The sequence below is a fragment of the Dysidea avara genome, chromosome 1, assembly GCF_963678975.1.
Source record: "Dysidea avara chromosome 1, odDysAvar1.4, whole genome shotgun sequence".
Lineage (NCBI taxonomy): Eukaryota > Metazoa > Porifera > Demospongiae > Dictyoceratida > Dysideidae > Dysidea > Dysidea avara.
The window spans coordinates 61,033,544-61,061,526 of NC_089272.1; the positions used below are offsets into that span (position 1 = coordinate 61,033,544).

At 38.1% G+C, this 27,983-nt stretch overlaps 3 long non-coding RNA genes across 3 annotated transcripts; 1 reads left to right on the forward strand and 2 right to left on the reverse strand.

Annotated features, from left to right (window-relative positions):
• Positions 1 to 8,277: 8,277 nt before the first annotated feature.
• LOC136251446 (uncharacterized) lies at positions 8,278 to 8,753 on the reverse strand. The gene is made up of 3 exons (XR_010699090.1): positions 8,563 to 8,753; positions 8,425 to 8,508; positions 8,278 to 8,366 (listed from the first exon to the last, which is right to left on the reverse strand). It is a non-coding gene; the product is annotated as an uncharacterized lncRNA (long non-coding RNA).
• Positions 8,754 to 12,221: 3,468 nt separating this feature from the next.
• LOC136239468 (uncharacterized) lies at positions 12,222 to 15,984 on the forward strand. The gene is made up of 3 exons (XR_010693477.1): positions 12,222 to 12,341; positions 14,133 to 14,260; positions 15,779 to 15,984. It is a non-coding gene; the product is annotated as an uncharacterized lncRNA (long non-coding RNA).
• LOC136239460 (uncharacterized) lies at positions 15,866 to 19,472 on the reverse strand. Its single transcript, XR_010693476.1, has 3 exons — positions 19,320 to 19,472; positions 16,079 to 16,124; positions 15,866 to 16,032 (listed from the first exon to the last, which is right to left on the reverse strand). It is a non-coding gene; the product is annotated as an uncharacterized lncRNA (long non-coding RNA).
• Between the last annotated feature and the right edge of the window lie 8,511 nt (positions 19,473 to 27,983).

Genomic DNA, 27,983 nt, shown 5'->3' on the forward strand with positions numbered 1-27,983 from the left:
AAGAGATATAAGTAAGTCAAGGACGTCAGAATCAGAAAACAGAGTATCTTGAACATGAGGAGTGACACTGCTTGATTGTGAGTCAGATACAGATGATGTTGAACCTGTAAATGTAGAAAAAACTGAGTGGAAATAATTGTTAAATAGTTGAGCTTTTTCCGAGTCAGTGGATGCTGATTCATTTATGTAGTGCATTTTAGCAGGAAAGCTTTCTCGCCCTTTGATACTTGATATATATTTAAAAATTTTGTTGCTATTACTGTGAGCATAATTTAAAGCTAGATTTGTTTCATAATCATGCTTAGCTTCAGTTATCATCTGTTGTAGTTCCCTTTGTAGATCCTCCACTTTAAGTCTTTTCCTTTCTGTAGGATGTCTCACAAGTTGTCTCTTAGTAGTGCGGAGGCACTTGATTTTGTGACGGATTGTTGAGTTAAACCACTTAGGATGATTTGATTCTTTAATAGAGATCTTAGGAACATATAGATTTAAAGCACTATTTATGGCAGTTTTCAGGTATAGCCAGATAAACTCGACATTTTTAGAATTCAATGCTAAGGTAAAGTCATATTCGGTAAGGAATTGGTTCATGTCCTCCCAGTTAACTTTATTGTAATCTAATCTTTGTATACGTATTTTTTGTAGGTTTGCTGAGGACATGGTTAATGAGAAGTTTTATCAAATAATGGTCAGATGAGAGGTTGGGTGGTAGGTTTGTGCAGGTTTCAATATGTTGAAGGCCACTAATATTAGACAAGGCTATGTCTAGGGTGTTCCCAGTGCTATATGTGTGGGGCCAGTTACGCATTGAATCAAATTGAGTCCATATACTACTTCTGCGAAATCATCAGCTGTGGGGGAACTACCACTGTAGATACTCCAGTCTATGTCAGGAAATTTAAATCTCCCAATAATACAATGTTTTGGGTACTATCAAATGAATTGAGGTATGCCATGAGTGAGGTATTATATTGATCAGAACAGTTAGGTGGACGATATATCAGACACACGAGCAAATTTGGGTCTATCTCAGCAGAGACTATTTCTAAATCATTTGGAGAGGATAACTGCGTTACTGTGAGGAAAGATTTGAAAGCTAATAATACACCACCACCTCTACTATCTCGATCTTTTCTTAAAACAGTGTAGCAAGAGGGAAATATTTCATTAGTAAAAATGTTAGTTGAGAGCCAAGTTTCAGTTACTCCAATTATGTCAAAAGTTTGAGAGTACACATACGATTGAAAAGCAGTAATTTGTTTGTTTAAACTACGTGCGTTCCATAGGAGAACTTTGAGATTACTGCTGCCACTTTTAGTATCTGATTCTTTGAAATTGATTGTGTGATCATGTGTATAATTTGTAGAATCATGAACTTGTCTGTTAGGTAGTCAGTTTGATGATGAATCCATTTGAGTGGGAGAATCATGGTCAGCAGTAACTTTGTTGTGGGTAGCATCTATTTCATCTCTATCTTGTTGAGACCGAGACGGGACAAATACTGAATCAATAACTTGACCATGTAACTTATTTCGTATGTAGATCTTGTTGTTATGCATTTTGATATGTTTGTGTTCAATTCCCTTGTCAATTTGTTGCCGTCTTACTTTAAGAAGAAGTGACTCTACAAGTCTTTCTTCCTTGGACATGTCAGGCTTGACTCTTATGTCTTTAGGCAATGCACTGGCCTTGGATAACAAAAGTGAAGAGTCAACAGCTCGATTGAATCTAACCAGTATTGGTCGAGGTTTCTTGGAATTGTCACGGTACTTTCCCAGTCACAGAAGGTCACGTATAGATAAAGGATTTATGTTAGTCTTAGCCTCAGTAACAATAGTGGTAACTTTGTGTAAGTCATGATTTAGTCTCTCATGCCTAGGTATTCCCTTATCACACTCATCAATGCCATATACTACCACATTAAACTTACGATCTCCTCTGCTGGATGGATTTGTCTTTGTGATAGTAGGTGGTTGAGTTTGCTTACCAGCTGCAGTTGAAATTGTCTGAGATTCTTGTAGTGGTCGTTGTTGAGGAGTTGAAGATGGTGACTTTGGGGCTTGTTGATCGGATGCCATAGATTTGAGTGAGACCACCTCCTTGGATAAAACATCTACCATACTCTTCAACTCCTACAGTTGCTTGTCCTGTGAGACCAGGCGACAATGGGGACAGTAAAAAGGCTCATCACTTTCCTCAAATACTTTGAATAGAACTTGAGATAGGCCAGCACACTGGCGGTGTATCCAAGAGTTACAAGTACTTTCACAAAATATTGCTTCTTGGCCTTCAGTGTTTTCAGTAGAATCTAGAATAGGGTCAAGGCAGACTGGGCAAATTGTTGAATTTTCCCCAGGGGAACTCAGTTGTGGTCTCTTTCTTTTGTGGGGTCGTTGAGGTGTCGTCATGGTGACAAAAATTCACAACTGAAAATGTTACAACAAAACACAGTACAGGTGATAAATTGATTTCTTGCCTTTTATGGTACCGTTTTACCAATCCTAGCGAGGTTGGACACCACGGTACGAGGTGAGTCGCTTAGTTGTGGGCGTTAATTGGGGTGAAGAGGATCCCAGAGTGTACCCAGTAGCTAGCAGACGACGTAAAATCACACTACCAGTCCGAAAATGTCTAGGTCTTGTTGGGGGCGATGATAGAGTAGCAATGAACAGTCGTCGTGTAGCAGACGAATCTCTTACGCAACCGCCATCTTCTAGTCTGACCCGTCGATTTGATAAACTAGTACAGCAATATACTGATGTGACAAATAACTGATATGATTTTTAGTATGGAAAACAGAGTTGCTGTTAAAAAGCCCATCTCTACCTGGATACCTGCCTCTATTACACGACCCAGACAATCAGCTACCACAAACATTTTACATGTAATGCATGCTCCCACAAAGGCTTGTCCGGATTACTCTGCATTTTGATGAGTTGTCAAGATGGCTAGTGTATACAGCAGGTTGTTTACTACTTAGTGGTGCAGTTCTTTACACTTAAAGTGTAACAGCTACTGTTTTTAGTAAGGCCCCTATTCGGTGATTATTAGTTTCTCATCCAGCCTTTCTAATTATTATGATGCGGGCGGGAGGGTATTACCATTATGCCATTATTTTATAATATTAACACACTGATGTACAGACCTTGTCCAAATTGTCTTTCTTTCTTACTACAAACATTTCCTTCACCAGCTGATTCTACTTTTCGTGATCGCCAACTGTTTTTAGACAGTCAACTGAAAGCCTGCTTTGATGAAGTCGATAGAGCACGATTGCAACTGGCACTGCAGCAATTTGCTAAGGAAACAACAGTTCTCCTGGCGATACATAGGGAATTTTAGCGTTCATCAACAAAAAATTATAACAGTTTGGTATCACGTGTTCTTCTGAGCATGCACAGAGTAAATAATGGCTTACCATGCGGTAGCTTAAGAAGGATGCGGGCGGTGGATGAGAAACTAATAATCACCAAATAGGGGCCTAATCCATAACAGCAGCACTTACACACGCGTATTTATATGGCTTCTCGTAAAGTTGCATTTTATAGTACAGGTAAGGCCACTCCAAGTCATACCTTAGTTTCTGGTCACTCCCAAGCCTACAAATGGATGCGGGCGGGCGGATGATCAGGACTTCAGGACTATAGACTCTACTGTGACAATATATTGTATGGTATTATTATTTGTTCAATTTAGCAAATTCATGTTGATTTTATACTTAACCAACAACATAAGTAGTTGTGCTTCGGCAAAAAATGCACTAGGAAAGTTGTTGATGGATCATGGCTAGCTATACACTGATGTATAGCATTTAAGTATAATTATATTTATTTATTTATTTAGAATATACTATAGGAAATGTTTTGCTCATGTAGCTACTTATGCTTTCCAAGTGAAATAAATGTCTCATTAGCTATGTCAGGAAAGTATTACTATGACTTATAGCTAAGTTGTTCATATGATCATGATACACAATGAAATTTAACTTCTATTTTCACATCAGAAATTCTTCATTCAAATGTAAAGTCTTAGCCCACTAGCTATGTGTTTCCAGCCTTCTATTCAGTAACCTTGAGAAAAGTAACTGTCAAAGTTTTGAGTCATTGAGTGCTCCAGACTACTGTTTTTTAGTGATCATCTGGGAATGTTTAAACTATAAGGGTTTCTACTTGCCAATCTAATTTTAGTTATGGAAAAGTTTAAGTTTAAGCTCACCGAATGTTGCCGGCTTTCCATACCCCTGTAGTGTTCAGTGATAAGGAATTAGACTAATCATTAGAGGACTACATTTGAATTATAAAGTTAAAGCTATGGTCCATCTGCATGGACTAGTAGTTAATGCTACTGAAATTACTTTGGTTACAGAAGCATTAGTAACAGTTATAATCTGAACAGCTATATAATCAAGGACAAAACTAGCTATAGTTAGAAACATTTTATTAGTGTAGCATATGTACCTAATATATACCTAATATTAGAGTTAAGAGTAGTGTGACTGCTCTATTGGAATCCCTGAATGCTCTATTAGAGTATATCGATCTTTTGCAGTAAAAATAAGTGTCTTGCTGGGTCACGTGCACTTAAGCACCTGTAATATTAATAATAGTCCTCATAAACTAGGGTTTCAGGTTTACCATGCGGGCGGGTGACCAGAAACTAAGGTTTGACTTGGTGTGGCCTAAATAAAGAGGCTTTCTATTTGAATATCTACATTGTTATAGTAATGGAGCAAACTTCGATATATCGATATTTACCAAATACAGTATCGTCTTATTTGCTGTATCGATATATTGCCGTATCGATATTTATTGCAGATCCCTACCCGGATGTGACCCGGATTAATTAAAGCCGAGGCATGCTATAAGAGCTATGTTTAGGGTAGTCTGACTACGTTTTGAACGTTCGATTCGTGTTGAGTGAACAAGTAGTTTATATGTGGTAACTGTATTAAAGCCGGTAAATTTATAATTTAAAAATCAGTCAGTGGGTTTTGGTTCCTCGTAGCTTCTGCGAGTTTGCAGACAGCAATTGGGTGTGGCTTTCTGCGTACCTATTATTACAATTTTCCGATGTATTGAAGTGGGTGTGACTCACAAAGGTACTTATCCTGCTGCAATACTATAGACTAGGTATAACTGGTACAATAATTGATTAGTGGGCATGGCTCCATGTAAGCTTGCAGACAGCCAACGGACACAGTTTCGTGCTACAGACTGCACTTACTAATAAATGGGGCGTGGCTGAGCGTATGTTTGTAACGCGATAAGTGAGCGTGGTTCACGTGTACTGGAAAGAGTTACGCGATAGCGTTTATACGTTTTCACGTACAATTTCGTTTCTCACGTGATCCAATCCGGGGATAAATGCTAGGTACAGGGTAAAAGTCGCACGTGTATTTTACTACAACAAAAATACATTGAATTACACAGGCCTTTAATTAGGACGAGGACAAGCTTAAGATTGCAAGATAGGATGCAAGATTGAGGACCAACTCGCTCTCGGACCAACTGGATGAGCGAGATTGAGGGCCTACTGAATGACATTGGCGATGGCTGTGAGCAATGTAAGTATGAAGCAGGGGCGGATCCAGAGTCTGGAAAGAGGGGGGGCACCTTGCTGAAAAAAAATTGAAGAGCAAAAAAAAAAAAGGTCACAACAATAATAGCTAGTTATCCTTTACCAAATATATTATATCACGTATGTTATGTAAAATAAAATCCTATTTATAGCTTCATAAACAAGCTGCACTGCCTCATGAACATTGTGACTGCTTTATTAGAGTAATTGACTGCTCTATTAGAGTATCTCGATCTTGTATGCAATTTCTTGAGGGGGGGGGGCATTTGCCCCAAATGCCCCATCCTGGATCCGCCATTGTGAAGCTGCACATGTTCAGCCATGTAAGTACGAAGCCTGAGCTGCACATGTTCAGCCATGTAAGTACGAAGCCTGAGCTGCACATGTTCAGCCAGGTTCTCATCCCAGGCGTAACTTTTAATAGTATATAGGTACAGTACCTTTGTCAATAAAGCATTAGGTAGGTCTGAAGGGCCGGTGTTTACTTATACTACAAAGATCACCTCTTTACAAAGAGTCCCATACATGTACAGTGCTTAATGACTATGAATTGTTAAAGAGAACAAATGCTTGTAATTCATCCAAATTATTTATATAAGGTCAAAAAAAGTGGGCTTTAAGAGGTGGTAGCTTAGCAAGGTTTTACTCTAGCATATTGCATATATAAGTTTGACCATTTCCACTGTTTTCAATTTGTTCTGTGTGTTTTACCGTACTTCATTAATGTCTGTATTGAAGTGGGTTAGTCATGCATCGTCATTCATCTCAGGTTGGGAAATATAATGATATATTGTTAGTATCATGATAAAAGTATGAGATGATAATTGTATTGAGGCTATGATTTTCTTAAGATGCTGTAATACTCTACATAATAGTGGTGCAGCACCACTTCTTGGTCTTATCATGACTTTTGGCTTAATTTGGATGGGTACAACAATACAAGCTATAGTCAAACTTGTACAAACGAATATAACATGGTTTCTCTAATGTGCATATAATATATTATTGTGATGAACGGTTCCATGTTATATCGTGATGCACTTTGCCCAACCCTAAAAAAATTTTGAACCATGCATTGGAACAAATTTAACTTTGATACCTTTTAATATTCTAATGGACGGATTGTATTTCAGTTCCATAACCCCTACAAATCTTCTAAATACAATGTACTGTTTTCAAAGCCTTAACACTTGAAACAATGCTCTGTTTTGTAGTCATATGTAGCTGCTATATGATTATCAACTTCCTCTGGTATTGCAAGTTTTGAAGGCCAAAATATTCTGCCCTTGTATGGGTTTGTATGGTTTACCCATATGTGTCATAGGTTATAAATGCTATTTAGATAAATGTGACCCAGTCTGGGAAACTGGTCTTATTGCCTATTTAAAAGTATCGAGAAACACCGGTTTCTTTGTAGCTCACCAGCAGTTGAAGCTATGTGCACCAAATTTTCACTTATTTTACACCAATTCCTTAGCTTCCAGGGCATCCACTATGCAACTAACCAACAACCAAGTTTCCGATAGTTTTTAAACTGTGGTTGACTGTATCAGGCTAGCTTTAAAGGGAGGATCCTAGAAGGAAGGAAAGAAGCTGTTCAAAAAATTGTAAAGGACGGTGTAGGGGTGAAATAGGCCAAGTTTTGGGCCATTCAGGTATCAAAACTTGCTAAAATGAAAGGAAATTCACGTATTTATTCAACACCACGGAGCTGTACAGCCACATACAGCCATCCCCAGGCTGACCAGAGCTCCATTAAGGCCCCACACCATACATACAGATCGCCACTGGGCTTGGCAAAAGCAGCCAGCAAAACCAGACCACTCAAGTCTAGCTGGTTTTGATTGTGAACTTAGGTATTTGTTTATTCATGTAGCTTGTGTTCTGGGTAAAAAAATCCAATTGGCTGACATGGGTGATCAGACCGGTTTCCCAGACTGGATCACAAATAAGGAAATTTGCTACAATCTGCTAAACAAATGAAACGAATAATAAATTGAACTATAAGGTTATGAAGTGATGTCTATATAACTTTTAGCCCCTAAAAGTACAGGAACTGAGCTGCTACACTTTCCAGTTCTTTGTGACACTACTCAGTCATAGTGCGTCCTATCCCAATAGAGCAGTTCAAAGTGATGCAGTTCTGTGGCCTTAAGAAACAAATCACATACAGTTGTGTCTTTAAGGGTGTGTGTCACTTCCCAGTGACAGAAACTATCGTCACTTATTTTGCAGTAATAAACTGGGACTTGGATCATGGTAGCAACAGCTATAACTTCAACTTGCGTCGCCCAAATATTGGGTTGTTGTAGTAGTTTGATATGTTCATGAGATGAAGGCTTGTTCTCTGGTGGCATTTGAAACTTGGTGAAGAGGTGTTCATAATGATTTTCAAACTTTAATACTTCTGCTCACACAAACAAGTGTTCGCTTTCATCTCCAAAGAGATGAAAAGCTACAGACCTAAAAAAGCAGTTACCGTCTGGCACAATGTGTTTGATAGCTCATCCAGTTTGATGTAGAAAGGGTGAAGGAGAATCCATTGTCTATCTATGGAATGTATATTACACTTACAACATCCTTATGATACTACACTGTACCTTGTAAAACTGCATAGTCTGATTAACCACAGTCAAAGAGCTGGTGGACTTTATATAGAACATATCAAGAATGCTAACAATATAAATTATTTAACCATACCTTGCATAGTGTGTACCCTCATCACCTTTGTTGTCTGGCACTATTACATGCTCAATAGGTGCATTATAAACAGTCGAAGAGCTGGTGGACTTTATGATATAACGTGTAATTAAGTACACTATAGCAATAGAGGTTATTTAACCATACCTTACAAATCTGTGTATCCTTATGACCCGGCACTATTATATGCTCAATAGGTTGTTTGGTTTTAACAGTTGAAGAGCTGGTGGACTTTATATAGAACATGTTAAGTACACTAATTGTTTAGAAATTATTTGACAGCACCTTATAAATCTGTGTACTCTTATTAGTCTTTTCATTAACACATTTCCTCTTACTACATCGCTGTTTCTTCCTTCCAGGACCACCAAACTTCACCATGTCTTTACAATATTTGCAAGTACCACAGTCAAGCAAGGCACAGCCGGAAAAATTACACTTTCTGGAGAGAACACCTGCATGAAAGGAAGAATAGGCTCACATGTTTGTAAATGTTCACATTTTTTCATTATATACTGTATCAATTAATACACTGTATGACAAATTAAATTACATAAAATAACCTTTTCTGTTGCTTTCTTTCTTTAAACTATTTTTTGTAATATATAACTCATGATAACATAACAAGATATTTAACATGAATTATACCTGATAAGAACATTCCATTTTGGTTGTACCATCCTTAGTTTTTTTTCACAATTCTATAAAACAATTATATTCAAAGATCAAAGTATCCAGCTACTTGGCAGTGATAGTCTATTATTCATTATTCCAATTTGGGACCTTAAAGAATGCTACAGAAAGCCCAGGGAGTAACACACTTGACACTGAGACTGTTTATTAAGAAGTCCCAGACCATGAGTGGTAACTTGAGGTAGTGATAACAGCTGTGTGCAGTTGCATCACATTGCAAAACATAGCTATACCATATACGTACAATATTTTCAAGGTGTGTAATTTTTGTGGATTAATTGAACACATTTCAAGATTTTAAAATTTTGTGAACTGGCATAAAATCCACAAAAATTATGCCCCTCAAAACAATAAAATCTTGTCATTGAAAACCAAAATTGTAACTGTCTGAATCAAATGCTTAATTTGTTTCAGCTCTAACCAAAGTGTATATTTATAACAGTTTAATTTCTAGCAAGCAACACTGCTTACATACAGTGGAACCACTCTAAGACGGACACCATTGGGGAAATTAAACATGTCCTTTATAATATGGAGGTGCCCTTATTTTAAGAGGTTTTCTAATATTTTAAAATAATCAGTTTTAAGTGGTGGAGCAAGATGGTCCAAGTGGTGGAGCAAGATGGGTTATGGTACCATGTGAACCAGATATGATCAGCAACAGATTGAAGTGATGTTATTTTGAGCATGGGTTACCTATGGTGTGTGGCCTCTACTACACTATCCAGACAATTAGCACCACAAAAATTTTACGCATGCTCCCATAAAGACTTGTCCAGATTATCATTTATCAAGATGGTAGGCTATACAGATTATGTAGTTTATCCTGCACTGCAGTTTATTCTTAAAGTGCACCAGCTGCTATTTTCAGAAGGCCTGGGTAAGAACATTAACAGCAGTACTTGTATACACATGCATATGGCTTCTCATAACTTCAGCATTTTGTCCTGCACAGAGGCTGCACTATAGTGCACTTTGTAGAATAGGCAATATGGAGACAGTGCTTTCTGCACTAAATGATGTAGTTCGATTGATTGTTGTAACTGGAAATGAACCATTGTTACTTGTGTTCGTAATTAGCGAGGTGTTGTACTGTAGTGCTTGCCATGTCTGGGAATTGTGCAGTGTCCAGTTTATGGAATAGAGAGGTGTCCGCTATTGAGGGGGCATTACTACACACAGGTATTGGAAGTTGCATTTGGGACTTTATTAATTGTCCATTATAAAGAGGCTGCCCGCCATTCAGGAGTGTTTGTTAAGAGGGGTTCCACTGTATACACCCTCTATTTATATTATGAACTCCCTTGGTCAAGAATTTGTAATATAAATTATATTATGAACTCTTGTATATACATATCAAATTAATGTACACATACCGTTTGGTCACCATCATCTTCAATGACAGTCAAGTCAGTCAATAGTGAGCTAGAAAGTTTCTGTTTTCTGTTGTCAAGAAGTACTGTGCTTGTTTCTTCGCTCACTTGTCTAGGAAACCTCCACTTTCCCTTCATAGTCTTTTCAGTCTTGGACGACCCAATGGGGTTGTTTTTGCATCTTCAAGAAAATTCCTCGATACTGATTGCAGTTTATTATTGCCTGTGTTTTGTAATGGCAATGTCCTGCTACTCCCAGGACATATTCTGGCTGTGTCACTGCTAGAAATTAAGCCACTTGGTTTGGTGTCTGTCTCAATGGTATCTCCACAGTAATCCATGTGAACTTCGTGATCATTGATACCCTTCCTACCACCAACATTACCCAATATAAATGGAGCAGTGTTCTCTTTAAGGCTTTGATCCACACTGACTGTACATGGCATTTTGAGTTTCTTCCTTGAAAAAGAACTTCCTTTACAGGATTGGTTTGACGGCACAGTAGTTTTCTTTTTTTACTGACATTGTCGACTGAAGCCTTAGCCAGCGCAGGAAAGACTGGTAAACTGTTAACAGTACTTGATGAATCTGCAGCTGCTAACTCCACTAGCTCACAATACAAATTTTCTGCATTTTTAATGACATCTTCTAAAACTGAGCAATCAGTTGTTAAGTAGCACAAATCTTTACACTTTGTTAAAACTGCATGTACATTTTTCTGAAGTGATTGCAACTTGTGTGCTGATGTTTGTGCCTTTGGGATCTTTTAAACAGGTTCATCATCTTCCCTACTTGTGTTACCATTATCCATTTCAACATCAACACTATGATCAACATCTGAATTGAACTTCAGTTTATCATCACTCTTTTGATTCTCATTAGTACTGTCAACAGTGCAAGTGGATGCATCTGGCATGTCTCCTGTTGAAATGGTGGTGCATGCTGAGCCTTGCTCTAATAGTGAAGCTTCCAATGTCATGTAAGTACTTTCGGTCAGTCATACTGGAATCTTGATGAAGTTGTAGATACCGTGTCCTCAGTGTATGGTTGAATGCTTCAGTAAGATTATCTGTGTCAATCTCAGCATGGAAATCTTGGTGGTATACATGTGACCAAAGCTAATTAGAGATATGTGATATGTACGTGTACATGAATGCATAGGCGATTCTAAGGGGGGGCCATGGCCCCCCCTGCTAAAAAATAACTTTATCTTGGGGAAAAGTTGCAGTATAGATCAGCATTGTTATTTTTAGCATTTTCCATGTTTTTAGAATAAATTTTAGGCTGTTTTCAAACCTTTAAATTGTAAAAATCCTGCAGCTTCTTGGGGTTGCACCCCCAGACCCCCCTGAAATTCTACTTTATACTATAACCAAACAACAATAGTTATGCTGTTCCCTACTTGGCCCCCATATAGGTCAGGTCTAGAATCGCCACTGCATGAATACAAACTCATGTAAAGCATGTGCTAACATACCGGTTTTGATGTGAGCCACTCCTCTGCAAGATACTTTTGCAACACTTCATTACTGGTGTACCAAGGTTGAGACTGCATGTAAAGCAGAACTACTTCAAATTCCTTATCTAAAAGTTATGGGACAAATATACATAACATATGTGACCGGATTTCATATAACCGCATTACCCACAATCATGTACATTTTTTGGCAATCTCTAATAGTACACACACTCACCTCGTATGTACTATTAGAGACTTTTAATTGCTGTAACAAATGACGCGATAAAACTATTGTATTTTTATTATTATTGTGTTATAGTAGTTATTACATCATTTGATAACAGTACGGTACTTATGGTGCTCATTCTGGCCGAGGTTTTGGCACACTGGTATACTTCCTTGCAAAAGCGCCACTAAATTGTGCAGCAAGCGCACATTCTTGACTGAGAAATATTTGTTTCTATTAGCGCCACCGGTGACACGGAAGCCATTCTGGGAGTGAAGACATCGCATCGCCTAGCAGAAAACTCTGTTTCAAGGTACCCTTTTCCTGTTTTATATTGCGTTCGTGTATGGTAAGGGGTGACACTAGTAGTGAGGTGATATTCGAGCATAGATTATATAATTCTGTAATCTGTGATTCGAGATACGCCTTGCTGTAAGTAGATCGACGATATGGTTAAACAACATTAACAATTATAATAGACTTGTGAAGCAGGGTATATCTTGTAACTTCACAATTACTAGTAGTTTACACTCAGTTGAGCTGTGGGTTTGAAATTTTCGTTAGAGCCTTTAGACTAAGAAGGGCCAGTTCACTTTATTATTATTGATTCGTTGGATGCTAATTCTTTTTAAAAGTCTCAAGAGAGCCTTACAACCTACAACACCGGTTTATGCATTGTTTTGTTGATTCAAATTAACACTTTTAAAATTTTGCTCAGACTTTTCTGGTGGTCTTGTCCCCAGCCACACTTAGTGGAATTTTAAAACATTTTCATTTAGCAGAATTTTTACTTGACTGCTGCTTACCTTACCAGCGGGTTAAACTTTCATGGATTGACTGCTATCCACTAAAATTTGATCCCTTCAAAATTTGCAGCTCCATTGAAATGTCATGTGTAAAAACAGCCTTCACTTATTCTGTCTTGTAGAATTCTGGTTGCAGGTTTCTTACAATCCTTAGGTAGCATGATTCTAACTTTTAACAAACATAAAATTAATGAGAAGACCAGTCTGACGTCCCACATGGCTGAGAGTAAATGTGGGTTTCAGGCTAGAATGGCAACACACAAGCACAACTTGTCCAATGTCTGTGCGATAGTAATTCAGCATAAATGGTACCACACCATTCAGTAAAATGTAGTTCCCCACCTACGTACCAGTGAATTTCCCAACTGTTGTGGAGTGTACTATAAACAATTATACACTGAGAATAGACACTACAAGAGTCTCTAATACTAATATGTTTCCAGTATCATCATCATACAATATGATAGTACTGTATAATAGGGACTACAAAGGTGTGGGCTTGGCCCATGAAAAAACATCACCAGCCTCAATTTTCTCTGACGACAATTAGGTAGTATTTGTTAGGTAAAACTAAACCCAAACAAGCTTTCAGATCAATCCAAACTGCTTTCAACGAGTTGCTATGGAAATGGAATTTTCTACTCACTGACTGACTGACTCTGATGCCTTCAGAAAGTGTAACTCGATAACAGGTAAGGCTATGGGCTTGATTTTTTTTGCTGTTCGGTGCCTTTTGGCTTACCGCAGTATGTACAATGTATTCTTCATGGACTTACAGTGTCCTCCTTTGTGTCCCATTCATCTTGGCTGACAGCAAAAAGTGTCTATTTGGTGGTAGAATATCTGGCTTCCCTTAATAACGGGGAAAACGTCATAGTGGCTACTTTGGTTTGCACAATCCCTAAAAATTTGACAATAGCACCAGGTTGGTACATTTATTTCCTAATTTTTCGGCCAGACATGAATGGAATTACATGTAATTTATTTCTGCTGATTTTTTAGGGAATCTATGGTATTATAACTTTTTATTGTTTTACTATGATTTATTATCGTCAAGAGTACATACGTAATAATGCTTATTATGTACTCTTGTTATCGTGCACTACTCCAGCTTGTTTCAGTACTTTTTATTGGTGTGCTATGATATACTCTAGTTGATAATTCCAATTTATTGTGTACTTGTCATTGTTATCATTGCCTTCCTGGGTAGTAGTTATGTTCAGCCCGGTGACCCTTCCAACATAGGTGCCCTATTTGTAAAAATTGTAGTATGATCTATAATGTGTGGCTTGTAATAGGTTCCTTCCTATGTGAACGAATAGTGCGGTATCTTATCATGCTACACTAGATTGATGCTGCAACCAAGATATTATTCATCCATCTCTACATAACAAGAAGCCAATTGACAATGATGATACCTACCTAAGTGAGTGTTAATTGATCAAGTTAACTTGTCTGTTAACTCTATATACACTTACATCCACATACCAGAACCTCACAACATGTATATGTACAGTAGGCTTTCCAAATTAGCACATTGTAACCCACTATTACCTTAGTAAATTCACTTACAGTCCATAGTTGAGTCCATCCACTCCCTGCCTACAAGTCCAAAAGTTTATCTACCAACAAGGTTATACATCGACACACCAAACCGACAGTTTGTGCCCAGAGGTATGACATGAAATAAGTGCCTTCAGAAAGGATTGCATACTTAGAACTTTTTAAACTGCAAAAAGTAATGTCGTAACAGTCTTTGAAGGATTTTAAGGCTCTCTGAACACTGTTTACTTCATTATAAGTAGTGCTCTTCCCTGGTGGCTGCTTATCCTCCATTTCATGTAGAGTTCATACTATTATTGGGGGGGGAGTATTCTGTAGGTGTCAATTATCCTAATGCCTACCAGTGATGCCACGATACATTGTATACGTGTGATAGAAGCCATTGCATGATGATTGCGATAGAGAAAAATCAAATTATGTAGTGAAAAATGACTTGATATATTTTGTAAATAAAAAATTATGAGGATATTTCTCTGGCAATATGTGGTGATGCCTAAAACACAAGTGTCAACTTTGTCAAATCATTGTAAATCGATTGAATAAAACTTGTCCTGTGAAAGCATTAACATATTCAATTCATTTAATACATCATGCCTATCATGATATACAGTAAATCCCATGTTATTGTGACATTAAAATTTTCACCTTGTGGGATCACTACTACCTACAGTGTACATGTGTTGGTTGGTCAGGCTTTTGCTCAGTTTATAGCTACAAAGATTGTTGTAGGGCAGCTTCAATAAGCAACCCATTGGAGGTACTACCATATAGCCTAAATATTTCGAGGTTGAACAATGTTGCTAAAATAAAAATTTTGTGGATTTGCAAACACTCCCAAAATGTATTAGACTATATGGAGGTCTAAATAATTCAAGGCTAAAATTTTTGCTGATATACCCCAAAACTACGAATTCAGCAAAAAATTTCCCCCTCGTAATATTTAGGTTGTACAGTATCAACACTCAAAGTGTTAAAGTGATATCCTACAGATTTCAGTGTTTTACTGAAATACTTCATGCCATTGCATAACTTAACAGATTCCCATCTGTACAGGCTATACTGAAGTAGGATACTCCCCCTATAATGTTCTGAATTCTCGACGTTATTTGTCACAAGACAATAGACTGATTACACCACTGAATTTAGCACAAGAAAAGTTTTCGATTGGTACATAGTTTGTAGTACCACCCCTTCAAAACAAGCTCTCTATATAAGCCTTATGGTGCTCATGTAAACGTCATACCTCTATACCAGTTGTGGGTCATTTTATGAGAAAGATGCTGTTTGGTCACACTTAGGTGACTTAAGAGTCAGTGCTTGAAAATCCACTGTGTCATGCATACATACATTTGTACACATATGTATGCTTACTTTATTATAGGTTTCTTTCATGGGATACACCCAATAACAATGGCTACTGGATTACTTTGACACTACATAATATGATCAAAGATACACGTTGAACTAGTTCCACCCAAGATGAATATTTGTGATATGACACACTTTATTACTTAGCGACATAGTCATAGATGTATGCATACAATGTATATTTTTTTACACTTGTTAATCTATTGTATATCATTTATATCTCTTATAAAAGGTTTATAACTCCTTCAACTTTATCACTAGCATTTCCTGCAAGAAAAGGTATTCAGAACTAAACAAAATTATCATTCCTTACTTTGAGTTGCTGTTCCTCTGTTAAACACTGGAACTTGTGGAGTGTTCTATGCAAAAACCATTCAAAGAATAAATCAGTAAGTCTATGAAAACTTTAATGAGGGAAATTACACTTAAGTTGTACTAAATTAATTAGAATATATGTCAGGAAAGGGCATTTTTGTACACACTTCTGACTTAAGATGACATACAATATCAAAGGAAAGGGTGTATTTCTTTAACTGAAAATGTTGAAAAAAAATTACAGAATAGTTCTGATCTTGAATTTACCACCTTTTGTAATTCTTGTATCCACTGTGCTAGGGATGCAGAACTCTGAAATTTCGATCACACTGTAAATAATAATAATCTAGCCTATATAGTAATGAAGGTAAACGGTAGTATTAGTAGGAACCACTAAGAAGTAGGCATGGCCCATGAAAAAACATCACAAAAACTAGCCTCACCTTTTCCAGACAATGGTGAGGCAGTACTGGTTAGACAAAACTAAGCCCAATCAAGCTTTGAGATTAACCCAATATGCTTCAATAAGTGCTACAGAATTTTTAAAAATTAACAGAGTTTTCTAGCGAGTAACTGACTGACTGATGCCTTCAGACAAGCGTAACTCGATAATGGCTAAGGATACAGGCTTCACTGTTCGATGTCACTTTAGTCTGAGAGGTGCCTTTTGGCATACCGCAGTACGTACAATGGAATCTTCATGCACTTACCAGTGTCCTCCTTTGTGTCCTATTCATCTTTGCTGACAGTGAAAAGTGTCAATTTGGTAGTAGCATGTGATGGCTTCTCTTCGTAATGGAAATCGTCCATATCATTCATTTTGGCTATTTGATTGCAGAGGTGCTTTCAAACAGTTCTTGATTCGTAATGCTATGTAATGGGTTGAACATAGCTGTATAATGGATACTTCACTTTTCAGACAATTATTGATAGCTAGGGCGCTCAGCACCATTTCTTTCGTTTTATGCAGTATGAGTGGTTATAATAATTTTATTACAAAACAGTTAAGGTAGCAGCAAGAGTAAATAATTCCATTATTTACTCTTGGTAGCAGTCAGTCACCTTTTATGAAGCCTTGGAAACGTGAAGCCATATGTCTTGCCACAAGAATCCATTAGTTGTGTCATGTAATTAGTTTTTGCATAATATTAAAATAGCCACTCTGCATGGTAAGGGCCAGAGCTTTGCAACAAGAAGATTGTTGTTGTTCTGCAAAATTTATTATAGAAGACACCCCTAAAAGTAAGTAGAATAACAGATGCCTTGTTTAAGAAAGTTTGTGTCACTTGCACGAAACTTTTGGCAGTATTCATCACCTGTGGTTTAGGATGGTATGCTAGAGAGCTTATATACTTTCTGCATCAGTTTATTCTTGTATACTAGTGAGGGAGACCTGTGTAATATGAGTGATGAGTAGTAGGCGGCGGCATGTCAAGGAAAAAATTTATTTGTACTGCCTGTCGATGTTATAGTGGCTTTTGGCTCCTTTTGAACGTTTTGACATCAGCTAGTGTTGTTTCTACTTGGCATAGTGTTAAATGGTGTTCACTGCATACTGCATAAAACTATTGGAGAATAGATTGTAGATGAGTTTGCCTTTAATACACCAAGAGTTTTGCGTGAAGTGACGCCGAAAGAATTTTTGCATGCTTCTACAATGACCTCATAATTTAACTCTCAACAAGCCACCACCATGAACGTTAGCATAGAAATAGTATAAGAATTGATGTATCGCCTGGTGTTGAGTTCTTGTGCATACTGCATACATGGTTAGACAAGCTCGCAGCGGAGTTTTGAAAATACACACTTCAGACCGGAAGTTCAGGTGACTGCCACCTGAACAAACAAGTATGGAATTTTCAACTAGAGTAGGGAGCATAGCACATCGATAAAAAGTACTGAAACAAGCTAGAGCAGTGTACAATATTAAATTACAGTAAAACAATAATTAGTGTTATATACCTGCTGTGCTTAAGATACCACAAAGAAGAGCACAGCAGAGATATAACACTTCTTATTGATTTAATATTGTGCACTATATATATAGCTACTCAAACTTGTTTCTGTACTTTTTATCAATGTGCTATGGTCTCTACTACAGTTGAAAACTCCAAATTGTTGTGTACTTGTGGTTACATAGTAATTGTCTATTCACTGGTTTATCTAATTGTGACCAGATCTGTAAAAACCAAACACAATCATGGGGAGATGAGGTGGCCACTGTAAGATGGGTTATCTCAGCAGCAAATGACCAAATGCACACTGTATGGCTACAACTACTGTGTTAGTCCCCCCTGTCGAAAGATGGAACATCTTGGCAGGTGGCCACTGTAAGATGAGTCATCTTAGCGGCAAAGGACCAAATGTATGCTCTGTATGGCTATAACTACTGTGTTGGTCCCCCTGTCGAAAGATGGAACATCTTGGCAGGTGGCCACTGTAAGATGAGTCATCTTAGCGGCAAAGGACCAAATGTATGTTCTGTATGGCTATAACTACTGTGTTGGTCCCCCTGTCGAAAGATGGAACATCTTGGCAGGTGGCCACTGTAAGATGAATCATCTTAGCGGTAAAGGACCAAATGTATGCTCTGTATGGCTATAACTACTGTGCTGGTCCCCCTGTCGAAAGATGGAACATCTTGGCAGGTGGCCACTGTAAGATGAGTCATCTTAGCGGCAAAGGACCAAATGTATGCTCTGTATGGCTATAACTACTGTGCTGGTCCCCCTGTCGAAAGATGGAACATCTTGGCAGGTGGCCACTGTAAGATGAGTCATCTTAGCAGCAAAGGACCAAATGTATGCTCAGTATGGCTATAACTACCGTGTTGGTCCCCCTGTCGAAAGATGGAACATCTTGGCAGGTGGCCACTGTAAGATGAGTCATCTTAGCGGCAAAGGACCAAATGTATGCTCTGTATGGCTATAACTACCGTGTTGGTCCCCCTGTCGAAAGATGGAACATCTTGGCAGGTGGCCACTGTAAGATGAGTCATCTTAGCGGCAAAGGACCAAATGTATGCTCTGTATGGCTAAACTATTGTGTTGTGGGAACTAAAATACATTGATAAATGATGCACAAAGAGTTTAATCTAGGTTTTACGAAAGTTTAAGGCTTAGGTTCTTACCCCCGTAGTACAGCACTGGAAAGAATATGTAGTTGTGGCGTGGCAGGCCTACTTTTTTCACAGATCAGAGTAGTCCACACGAGACTAGTTGTGGTACATTATATCTCACCATTTATTGAATTCCCTGGGCAAGTACTTGTTCTCCGCGGTATAATATTGTCCATAGACCAACGAATATTTCTTCCTGCTTCATGGTAGTCACGTGCAGACAGTGGCCGGCGCAAAATCACGTTTCACCATTCACTTCGCACGCCCCATAACCAGATTGCAGCATTAGCTATATAGCTAACTATGTGAAATAGCTAGCAATTGTATCATATAGCTACTGGTTTATTCACAGTCCCTATTCGCTGCCATGGATGGTGAAGAAGGCAGCTGTTCTCATTCTGAGCAAAGACGTACCCCCACATTTCGAAGAAATACACGAGAGGAAAAACGCTCAATGAGAAATTCTCGTGCAAGGCGTCTTCGTAAAATGAAGCTGAAAAAGCGAATGGAAACTTCCCTGGCAGAATCACACGAGGAAAACGCTGATCTTAGGCGTCAAGTTAAAACCACTCAAACAGAAATGGATAAGGCAAAGAGTCAAATTGTTACTTTGAAGTGCATGTCAAGAACCTTTTGGGAGCATTGGAGGTGGGAAGCAGAAAAGAGGAAAGAAGAATTCATAAGCAGCAGAAAATTCGGTAGTAGGCCATTAAGTGACAAACTCAGCCATGATATTCATGAAATCGATCCACTGTTACTGACCAATCCAAGTGGAAGGCAGGAAAACCACTACCTTGGTCGTGGTAGTTTTGGTATTGTAACACTGAAAATTTACCGAGGTATTTATGCTGCTGTAAAGCAAATGCATGTCAAGACTGCGGTACAAGATATTATAAATGAAGCCAAAATGCTGGCATGCCTTTGTCATCCATTTCTGCCCTTTTTGTTAGGAGTGTGTACATCAACAGAACCTTTTAAGATAGTCATGCAGTTTCATGGCTTATTTGGTAGTGAGCTTCCTTACTCAACCACACTGAGGCGAGAGTTAGACCAACGTCATCTTGGCTTGAGTGATGCTGACTGGATCAGTGCTTGTGCGCAAATATTGGAAGCATTTGATTATTTGCACAACACAGTTGAGATTATTCATAATGATGCAACTGGTACCAATGTGCTACTGGGCAGTCCAACAACACTTCCATTGGAATCCTCATCACCTGTGTGCCAGGCTGGAACAGGAAGGTATCAAATACTTGTAATTGACGGAAAGCAACCAAGGAAAAACTGGGTAATTTTCTTTATTTAAGTGCACGTGAACAAGTTGAATATCAGCGAAAATTTCCCCAAATTGCTCCAGAAATTGTGGAGGGTGGAAAAAGGCAGTCGACATTTAGTGACATGTACTCTGTTGGAGGAATACTATACCAAATTGCCGAGAGTGACTGCATTTTTTGCAGCTCATCAAAAAAAGCACTTTTAACAATTGCAGAGAAATGCCGAAATGTGCAATATTTAAAGCGATTAACTGCAAAGCAAGCAATGCAACAATTACAAGACAGTGTAGTGGACTCAGCAGAGTAAGTATGTTCTAGATATTATTATTAAGTGTAATTCATTATTTGTAAGCATTGACAAGTCAGACTAATAAAGATTAAGTGTTTTAAATCAAAATGCATGGGGAACCTAGAGTCTATACAACTCTTCTTTCAGTCTATTTAGTAAACGCACTTCCTAGAGTCTCTCTGCTCAGCCAATTGTAGCTATCAAACACTTTCTATACAGATGTACTCATTTGCACGATATAGTTAGTGATTGAATCTAGCTCAGTGCAGCATTAGATCTACCTATTTTCCCCTCCTCACTGTACATTCTCTGCAACACTACATAATAACCCCCACATAATAAACTCGCAAATCTGAAAGGATTTTTATCCGTATTCAAATACATTTTTCATTCGTCGAATCCAAAATTCTATTCAAGAATTGAATATAATTTTGGATTCATTGAATGCCAAATTATATTCTGAGGCCAAAATGGATAATGATATCATGCACTGAATGGCAATTATACTCAATAATTCAATAGAATTTGCTATCCGTAAATGTAATTCGGCATTAATTTTAATGAAACCAAATGGCCATAGGCCCATAGCCACATTGCTGGATTGGGTCTTGTTTATCCACTATTTTTCATTACTTTGCGGCCAATACTAACTATATCCAGCAGTACTGACCTAGCATATAATCACAGTGCATCATTTGTTGCACTAGAAAGGAATTCATAATTATGATTATGTTTCCATATAACTTCAGCCTCATGGTTATGCATCTATACATGGTGAACGGGGTTCTGATTTGAAAAGAAGTTCTATTGTGCATTTTGTCACATGATTTGAAAAGAATTTCTGTTGTGTCTGCTACTGTGCTGTGTTGGTATGCTGTGAGGACACACCAGCTGCCATGAAGAGACATGACACTGCATGGGTCTGTTCCTTTCACACAAATTATCTTAGGTATACAACACATACACAGGTCAGTGTTGGGCGTAACACATTATTTTAGTAACGTGTTATATAATATTATTACTTAATACAGTAACGAAGTAGAAAAGCATTTCCCTAGCACATTATTTGTTTCATTGGTTTTAGCTAGATATTTATATGGCTGTTACCATGCAACCTTCAGAAAAAGTCACTAAAAATGATTGATCTTTATGAACTAATACCTCTGTCTTAAGCTCAGCAGGAGCTCAGTTATAAGTGCCAAAGGTATGTGGTGCTTATGAGTTCCTGGCTCAGGTATACATAGATCCCTATACACTAACTTTAATGTTTCGCCTCTGATACATGCAAAGCTTACTCAACACATTATTGTAGGTTTAGTCATCAACAGGCTTTGATTTATGTCAACATCACCAGTGACCAGAGACATGAAGTGCACCGGCAAGAAAAATTCATTTAATACCTATGCATGTAGACCTATAAACTACCAGGAATAGTGTCTTTTGTCAGGCCAGCATTGCTGTGTTTTGTGTTATATATATGACTGAGAGTGACATGAGGTGCATGTTTGTCTAGATGGTTTACTATAGCTATATGGGCTGGGTGCATATTTAACATTAGCCGACCAATATTTTTTGCTGATGCCAAAGCCATCAACAAGTTAGTCTGGTTATCAAGGAAGTTTATGATCTTACATAATAAAGCAATTGACAGTGGGGTTACTGGTCAATAATGAGCAACACCTTAATGACCTAAGCTATTCAGTAGAGTGATTTGAATGGAAGTAAATGCTTTAGTGTAGTCTGTCAGGTCAGTGTTGGGCGTAAATAACAGCTGCAATGATGATGATGCATGTAACTGAGGTGCATGTTTGTCTCTTACTGAAGATGGTTGGCTATGTGCAGTGTATTAAGACTAACCAACCTATATTATAGTAATAGTTAATCTTCTCTTTTATGAATTGATTCTGCCCAATGTGGCATCTAAGCAAACATCAATATTATTGTTATAAATTAAACTATTATTAATAGGTTTTCTAGTGTTACAACAAACATTATTGTATACAATTACAAGTTGTGGGAACGCATTAATTATAGGATTTCCACTAAAGGTAGTTGCCACTATGTATTTGAAATCTAGGTTTGTGAATGTAGCATTGACTTAGTAGTGGTTAAGAAACTGTTTGGCAACTCCTTCTTGGCAACCATCTTTACTCGTTGACAACATTTGAGCTAATTTGCTTTATAACCACAAATTGAACTCTCTGCCTTATTGACCCATACAAATTGATACAACAGATCTCTTGTAGGTAATATAGACTGGGCAATATGGTAATGTTGTGTGCCATTTATACTTCAGGTAGTGTCCTGTATTTTATACAAGATGAACACACAACTTGAAGTGGCATTTTTAAGGTTTGCGTAACTATACATGTATGTGTAAATGCTTCTTGGTAGTTATACCACCTTCTAAGCAAGCAGCAATTTAAATTGTTACTGGTTGATTTGAGATAAGGGGTGCATGTAGCCGGCATTGATGTATATTTTGTACTCAGTAGTGAGGTACACAGATCACCCTTCAGTGATCTTCTTGATACATGCTAAAGCCAACAGCAGGTTAAAAGTAATCATCAACTATAAAGTGTTTATAACTTTGGCTGCATGATGAAGCCATCAACAGCTGGGTTGATACTTGGTCAAAAGTCTACAAATTACACCAAGGGTGAATGACCTAAGCTATAATTAGCCACCAATTATACTCTGAATCCACTTTAGTGCTGTCAGTCAGGCTAGAGCATTTGCTTGGCTGCTGCTATGTGTAAATAACACCTGTGTAGCGATATCTACCACCCTTGGTGCAGATATGGTGAATACCATCCAGTAGAATCATCAACTTTATGTACGTGATGCCCAGCTCAGCTTATGAGTGATAAACATTTTACACACAAGCACTACACTCACACAGACACATTGTAACACACAAACCAGACAAGCAAATGATACACACATGTATACAGTCACGTGCAGTCGTGCACACAGAGACAGGATATACATACACATATGCACATGCACTATCCAGTATTGTACACTTGTACACTCACACAAAATAGATGGCTACACAGACTTAATTGCCTACCACTACACACATAAAACTATAATAGTATTATACTATGTACTACACTTTTGTTTTCATTGTTAGTGAAGCAAACTTGAAAAACATCCCTATGCTTGCTTGGTCATTTACGCAACTTTGCATGGTGCTTGAACTCCTGTATACTAACTTGTTGACATGCAGGTATTTAATTTATAACCACTAATTGAATCTATCTGTCTGGTTGGCACATACAATAATGTGTTTTTCCTGTAGGTCTCCAATATACATAGACTGAGTAATACATTTGTTTATATATCACTATAGCTGCTTAGCCTCAGATATAATGTCCTTGTTGTATAAATTCTATCCAAGATGCACACACAACTTGAAGTGACATTTTTAAGTTGTCATGGTGATGTATCATGACTGAAGATGTATACCGCTTCCTATCAAATAGTGACCATGCTGTAAACAGGTGAAGACACTGTATAAATAAACAAATGCCTGAAAGGTAATTCACATGTCTCTGATGGCTAGATAGACACAATTTTCCTGTGTGGTAGATTGTGTAGCTGCATATAGCTTTATTTGTAATATCTAAGCAATGCCATTCACATACTGATAAATTAAATGCTTCTTGGTAGTTATGCCACCTTCTAAGCAAGCAGCAATTGAACTTGTTAGTGGTCGATTTTTGAGATATAGCATGCAGTGTGGATATAGCCAGCAGTGATGTGGTACACAGATCACTTTTCAGATGCATGCCAAAGCCAGCAGCAAGTATTTGGCTGATGAAGCCATCAACAATAGGGCTGGTACTTGGTCAAGCCTATAATTACACCCAGGGTGAATGACCTAAGCTATTAGCCACCAAAGTATATGCTCTGAATCCACTTTAGTGCTGTCAGTCTGGCTAGAGCGTTTGCTTGGCTGCTGTTAAGTATGTGTAAATAACACTTGATATGGTGGGTATACTGTCCATGCAGTAGTGTCAACTTTTATGTACATGCCAGCTCAGCTTATGACTATGAGTTTTATTATAAATATTAATATTATTTTGTTCATTTCACACACACACACACACACACACATTCTAACACACTCACAGACAGATAACTGTCATCCTAAATGCCTGCATGATCACTGGTTGACAGAAAGTACATATGTGACCGAATTTGACAAAACAAGGCTTCCACACACATCCAATTTTCTGACTTTAACCAGCTGTAATTTGACTACTCAGCAAGCTATTGGCTTCAACTTTTCACATAGTCCTTCCATAGCATAGTACAATACCAGGTCAAACTTTGAGACTAATGGCTTACTGCTACATCACGTTATGGTACTTCAAAGTCATAAAAGTGGATGTGTGTGGAAGCCTTGTTTTGTAAAATTCGGTCACATATTATGATCTTCAGTTATGCATCAACCATGAGTCCATATATATGCACATGTGTATGTAACCATAACCAATGTCACTTCAAGTTGTTGAGGCTGGCGATGGAGCAGTGCATAAAATAGTACACAGTTATATTGTCCAATCTATCAGATTATCACCTATAGGAGAAAGGAAAGTATTTTATTGTATGTCAGATAGTTTTAATTAGTGGTTATACAATGCAATCAAATCTTGAATAGATGGTTGCCAAGCAGGAGTTCAAACACCAAAGTTGCTATAGAAACACGCAAGTATAGGGATGTTCTTCTAGTTTGCTCCACTAGCAGTGAAAACAAAAGGTTGCTTTATAGTTTTTTGTTGTTTTTTTCTACATGTGTGTAGTGGTGTGCATGGTGAGTGTACAATACGTTATTATGCATGTGCATATGTGTACAGTCTATTATGTGTGTATCAGTCTGTATGCAGTTTGAGAAATTAAATTAATCAGTCAAAGGTTAGGGAGTTTTAAAACATGTCAATATACAAGTCGGTTATCCAAGTCAGTTCCTTTTATTCACATCATGTTCTGATGGTGGCCTATTTTATATAATCACTAAGGATTGATTATGGCTTGTAGGACTGGATACTGATACATTAGGATCTTTTCAGCAAGTGTTTCAGTGACTAATAAACTTATTCCTGCCTACAACATGTACTACATTCTTGAAGCCATATCTTCACCTATGAATAAGCTATTTTCACTCTGTCTGTGCCAATCGGTAGGTCTATAGGTGGTAAACCTGTGTCTCTAAGTTTCATTTCAATCCAAGGAACTGTAAGTCTGTGAGACACTTCGAAAAACATACAAATTTGTATGGGAACCAATGTGTGGTTTAGAAAATATGTACTCCAGACATTGCCAACCCTTAATTAAATTCCTCATGCCTAAATAAAGTGGTCTATTACTGTACATTGCTATTACCACATAGGTTGCTTGGAAAAGAATCCATTACCAAGGGCGTAGGCAGGGGGGGTTCAGATGGTTCGGACAAACCCCCCTTTCAGAAGCAGATTTTAAAAAAATTAAAAATCACACCAAATCTTACAGCCCTGGAGCTCTCCGGTAGCTACTTTCCAACTGGCGCTCCTCTGTACTACTCTTGAGGGTCACATCACATTAATGCTGAACCCTGCAAATCATATCTATTGCATCACGTGATCACTTGCGCATGTGACGAATGTCGCAAGTGAAACGGCGAAGGACAGTTCAGTGATTGGTTGAGACATATTACAAGCTTAAGGCAGCAGCTACTAAACTTGAGTGGTCGAGTTATACATGTATCAGGTTAGCACGAACTGTGAATTGTTGATGTATACTTTACTTACCTGATGAATTGTTTGTTTATTTATTACATGTTGTGGTCACGTGATGTCTCGAACATATTGGAGTACAAGCCAAGTCTGAAGTTATTGACCATCAACAGGAGGACCGGCCGAGAATAATGTATATAGCTGGAAAAAAGTATTGCCGACTAAGGGACTCAAGTGTGGAGGGCTTCCGTGTGCCAGGAAATTGAAGTTGGCTGTCAGTATGCTGTCTGGAAGTGAAGATTAGTTAGTATTACAATAGGTTTATAGTTTCTATAAGCTGCATAAACAGCAGTGTGTAGGTTTTAGCTAGTTAGATGCACAAACATCTTTTAATGTTACTGCCTAAGGGCACATTTTGTGTATGCAAAATTTTCATTCAAACGTGGTCTAGGGGAAGCACCCAGGCCTTCCCCTTAAGACAATCCAGTTACTTTAAATCCAAACCCCCTTCAAAATATTCCTGGCTACGCCCCTGATTACATTGACACTCCATTACCATCACACACACACACACACACACACACACACACACACACAAACACACAGTAGCTAAAGTTTTTGAGCAGGCTGTAGGACCAGGTGTCCTACAGACCTTCAGCACTTGTGCTGTAAAGCATTAATAAATAAATAATAAATAAAACACACCACACACACACACAGATAGACAGACACACACTCACACTACTACACTACACACACAAACCAAGCAAAGCCTATGATAGCATTGCAGAACACAGCTATTGCCATCCAGTAAGCCAGTTCAAAAGCCTGCGTCTTGTGCAGACAAAACTGGGTGGGCTGCTTCCCAGTTGAAAAATCAGGTCACCAGGTGCCCATGTAAACAGCTGAGTATATTGGAGCAATGTGAGCAGGGGTTTATCTAGGGGGTGGGACACAGGCCCCCCTGGGTTAGCTATTGCCTTCCATGGGTTTATACCTATAGCCTTGACAAATGGAAAGGTTTAATTGATCCCAAAGTTGTATAATTGGCATCACAGTAAAATTTCACAAAAATTGAGTATATTTACACCTAAATGTTCCTGGGGGAACTTCCCCTGGACCTCCTTAGAATCCAAAGCGGCTTACTTTGCCCACCTAGCTTAATATTCTGGATTGAGCCAAAGATTCTTGCTGAAGTAAGCAACAACAGCAAGTTGGCATAACTGGGCATCAAACCTGAAAACTCTCAATTACTGGGATGGTGCTTTAGCCACTTAGCTATGCTGCCTCACAACACACACAGGTGCGTGCATACACACACTACGCAGACACATGCATCACAGCTAATCTCATCTAGGACTAACAATCATCAAGAATGACTGTCCAAGTCTTATGGGTAGAAGCCTGGGAACCCAAGCTTCCACAATATGACCTTAGGATGAGACAAAGAAAGAGTGGCATTTATTTCCTTAGTGGATGCTTAGTTTGTTGCTCAAGAAAAA